The sequence below is a fragment of the Equus przewalskii genome, chromosome 4, assembly GCF_037783145.1.
Source record: "Equus przewalskii isolate Varuska chromosome 4, EquPr2, whole genome shotgun sequence".
Classification (NCBI taxonomy): Eukaryota; Metazoa; Chordata; class Mammalia; order Perissodactyla; family Equidae; genus Equus; species Equus przewalskii.
Genome location: NC_091834.1, coordinates 94,873,516 through 94,878,171, shown reverse-complemented (window position 1 = coordinate 94,878,171; position 4,656 = coordinate 94,873,516). Strand labels below are relative to the sequence as shown.

The following is a 4,656-nucleotide window of genomic DNA, read 5'->3' as shown; positions in this document are numbered from 1 at the left end:
AAGCTTACAATGTGGTGGGGATAGAAGAGTCTTTAGAAGAAAGAATATGCCTGAGGAGGCAAACTTTCCAGATGCTGATAGCAAATGCAGAGGAGACGCTGTCACTGCACAGAGCCAAAGCCGCATATGAGGGCAGCGAACTTAAAGTCCAACAGAAGACTGTTTATGTCCAGGATATTCAGTCCTTGTCTTGGAATGTCGAGCTGGCTCTGGGACCCCTAGAATCCACTGAACCATAATTTTTTCCATCCACCAACATTTACAGACACAGTATTTCAGGAGTGAATCGATGGTCTGTTCCTAGCCAAAGGACAGCTGATGTCCAAGTCTAGATATATTCATTGGAGAATGAAGAGCAAAGAATGGCCTGTTTAGGGTCTTTAGGAGCTGCAAGGAGAAGGAAGTATGAAGTTTGTGAACAGGAAAGAAGTGACTGTGCCACGCTGTGGCTGAGCTGCTGGCACAGAGATACACGATTCAGTCCCCCTGCTCCGCGGGCTGGATCTTCAGTGTGGAGGAGCATCCCTCAGGTCTCTCAGGAGAAAATGGAATATTAGGAGTTCCTGGTATGTCTGGTACATTCTTGTTCATGAAGTAAATCAAAAATTCTGGGCCTTGCCTGAGAGTCTGTTGGTACCAATAAAGGGTAGCACCACCACAAATGGGATCACACCCAAGAGCTACAGCCTGGACCCTCTCTGTGACCCTGTGCCTGGGGGACTGGGGGACTCCAGCATCTGTGTGACCTGTTGGGTCAAAAGTTGGTAACAGCAATGAGGAAAACAATTGTAATCATCACACACACACACAATGAAACTGCTTGGTTTTCTGAGTACTCACCTGCCCCCAGGAGACAGAGGGTCACGCATGAGAGAACACATATGTGTTCCATACCTCTCTTCTGGAATCATTTTCCATCTTTCTTAAGTATAATTTTGAGATTTTTTTTATTTTCTCCTCAAAATATGTTTTCATCAACCTTGTTATTAAATGAATGAAGACCAGAATAGTAACTGTTTTTTTTCTTCTTCTTTTTTTTTTTTTGCAAATAAGGATTCACCCTGAGCCAACATCTCTTGCCAATCTTCCTCTTTTTGTTTTTTCTCCCCCAAGCCCCAATACATGGCTATATATATAACTGTAAGTCCTTTTATTTCTTCTGTGTGAGCTGCTGCCACAGCATGGCAAGTTACAGGCGGGTGGTATGGTTCTGCCACTGGGAAAGGAACTGGGGCCACTGAAGGGGTGAGAGCACAAAACTTTAATCACTAGACCATCAGGGATGGCTCAATAATTGTTATTTTTAACCCTGTTTTGACTTCCAGCATTGCTCTCAGTCTAACTATTTCTTTAGGAGATATTTGTCTTTTCTTTATGACTTCTTTCAAAAACTTTGTCATTCAAGCTCTATAATTTCACTGTGACATATCTATTAACCTTACTGGGGATTCATTTGGATTCTTTTCTTTAATCTGAGGATTTATGTCTTTAATCACCTCTGGAAAATTCTCAGTTAACATCTGATACTACATCACCTTATTTCAGTCTCCCTGTTTTCTCTCTCTGAAACTTCAAGTATATGTAAGAAAAAAAGAGGAAGTTCTAATAAAATATTATGTACAATCTAACAAAATTTTATGCATGATTTTTCTTCCCTGCCGTTTCACTTGTCTGTCATGTTTCACATTTAATTTTCCATGCTACATTCTAGGTAATTTCTTCAGATCTGTCTTTTATGTTATTAATAATATCTTTAGGAGAATCTACTCTGTTGTTTAGCTTTTCTATTATTGTTTTTTGAATGACTCCATCCAAGATTTTTAGACTTCTATTCCGTTAATCACTCCTTTAGTTTGCCAAAGCAGGTCGTCACTGGAGGATGTTGATGTACTCAAAATCAATGTAGGCTTTGCAGCCCTCTCTATTGCAATAGCTAAAGAACTTGGTTTAACCCAGGAAAGGAAAACATGAGCAAGTAGTCCTGAGGAGAGCTTGCAAATGAACAGTCACAGTGCAATTTTAAGACTATAATTAGTTATGTGTAGTTAGATAACATTTCCCAGGTATTGGCCATGCACTAACCAATGGATACTAGGTTATCCACTGCTGGGACTTGGGAGTTCATTGATTTTGCCTCCCAAGGTAAAAACCTTGACTGCACTAGTTAACTTCCAACACACACAAGGCATTATAAATCTTTTAAATTAAGAATAAGGGGAGGTAGTGGGGATGGATGTCATAGAAGTATAAATCAGTTCCTAAACAATTAAAATAAAAATTGAATTTGAAAGGATAGCTTACTGTTATAACATTAAGAGGAAAGATAATAGTTTAATATTTGAACCCTATGTCCACAGAAGAATAAATGATATCTTTTTCCCCTTAGGTCAACATTAAGGAAGGGTTATGGCCTTGGGCCATCCTTTGGAGCATCTGGCTGTGGGATTCTTGTTACCCTGTTATACACAATGGAGCAAAACTGTGGACATCGTACTGTTGCTGCCCTAAGCATTGCGGGTGAGAGGGGCATAGCACTGTGTGCTCAAAGAGGATGAAATTGCTTAACAGCCATGCTTAAACTAACCTTGAATTTCATTTTCTTAAAAAACTAATAATGTACTAAGTCATATAATATATGAAATCAGAGGACTAAAGTGAGGATGGAAACTATCTCTCACTTCACAAGAACCCAGGCTAATAGCTCATTGTACTTTAATGTGTAATATTCAAAGTACAAGCCAATTGCATCTAACATTATTATAAATAAAAGAGAAAACAGATCAGTCATTAAGGGCTCCCTAGTGAACAGTATCTTCATAACCTCCATACTTATCATCTTTTTTTCTTTCTAGGTGTAATTTAATAATATCAATTTGAAGAACAGTAATTGCAACCTCCACTGCAAATTTCGAACTCTTAATTTTAACTATGATTGGTTCACACACCTCTGCTTGTTTGTTGTCTCAAGGTTTTCCATTGACCAAATCAAGACTAATCCATTTTAGATTTTTGCATTCTTGGTTAACTTGAACCTCATTATGAAAAGCTCTTAACTTTGCAGCCAGATCTATGGAGTCTCGGGAAGCATAAACTGCCAATGCATTAGGAATAGCAAGAAGAGAGCTTGCAACTCTGCAATAGCAAGCTATTCCGGGGACCCTGTGCTGACTGCATAGTTTTCAAGATACATGGACAAGGCTGCTTCTACAGCACCCCCACCTGGAACCACAGATTTTTGATGCCAAAACTCTCTTCACCACACAAAGAACATCTTGTAAAGAGCACTCCATCTCACCACACATGAAATCATTCACTTCACAAAAGATAGCTGATGCAGATGTATGGGCTTTAGTGTTTTTGATGAAGATCACTTCATCATCATGAATTCTCTCCTGTACCACCTCTTCTGCTTGTCTTAACATTAAAGCTTCAAAAGTTTCTTTGCCTTCCAAACTGGCCAGAGTTGACAGAGTAATTACTCCAGAATCTTTACCAATGCATTTAAGGTCCCTTTTTAAAATTCTTCTAACTGCTATAGTGCCAGTCTCTGCAAAATGGTTCAGACACATATTGTCAATTCCATCAGTGGTTAGAATAACATTGACATCAGTTTCCAGAATCTTCTGGATTTGCCCCTTGGTGATATCTGATTTTCTCTGTCTAATCTGATGCAGTTTTTCAGGGTCTGTAGACCAAGCTTCATTTTTGTTTTCTTCAGGCTGAAGTCAAGGCAAGCGATTTTTGCATTAACTATTCTCTTGGGCATGGCTTGGGATCCCACCACACAGTTGAGTGCATAGCCACTGCTGAGCACACTCTCCATCTGACTTCTCCCAAGGGCTTTCAGAATAATAATGGAATACACTGGATAGTCAGGCTGGCCTCCTATAACTGTGAATTTAATAACAAGGCAGCGTCTAACACCATATTAGCAAAGAAATCACCATTTATTCCAATGACTTTGGAAGACATGGATGTCTTAGCAGCATTAATCAGGCAATCTCTTCCAAAAATATTCATTCTTTCTAGTGATTATATTAATCATTTCTAGACACTCTATTTGATGCATTTTTGTTAGATGATTTTTTTGACGATATTTTTTTCCTTGCTCTTCTTTCAATTCCCTTTTGTATTCATTTGAATACAAAACATTTGAACTTTTCAAGCATTCATATGTTGTAACGGCAAATGATACTCCATTTCAAATGTTTATTGTTTCCGCTCAATTTTCCTCATTGGTTTTTGCTCTAATGTTCTTAATAGTGTAAGGATATTTGTCTGAAGTTAATCTGTGGCATTCTTGAGGGGCCTGGATGGAGAGTGCAGAACTTCAAGAGTCTCTACTTTTTGCAGCATCTCCAATCTAACTCCCAAACACGTGATCCCAAGAACTGTCAACTGTACTCTGGGCTGTGAAATAAACCAGTGCCTTTAGGTTCCTAGTCGCCAAAAGTGCTCTCAAGGCAGCCCCTGTGTTAGCTCCAAAATACAATTCCAATTTTCTGGGTTTAGCATAATTACACTCTTTCTATAAATTACAGCCCATAAGGCCATATAGTCAGGACAATTGCTTCCTGTTCTTCCAAGGGGATTATATAAATTCCTAAATCTATAGACATCCCCTCTTCTTTCCTTTTTTGCCCAATCCAAAACATC

The 4,656-nt window shown here is 38.9% G+C and overlaps 1 pseudogene; it reads right to left on the bottom strand.

The window, feature by feature from the left end:
* Positions 1-2,780: 2,780 nt before the first annotated feature.
* LOC103564088 (T-complex protein 1 subunit alpha pseudogene) lies at positions 2,781-4,004 on the bottom strand (annotated as a pseudogene).
* Between the last annotated feature and the right edge of the window lie 652 nt (positions 4,005-4,656).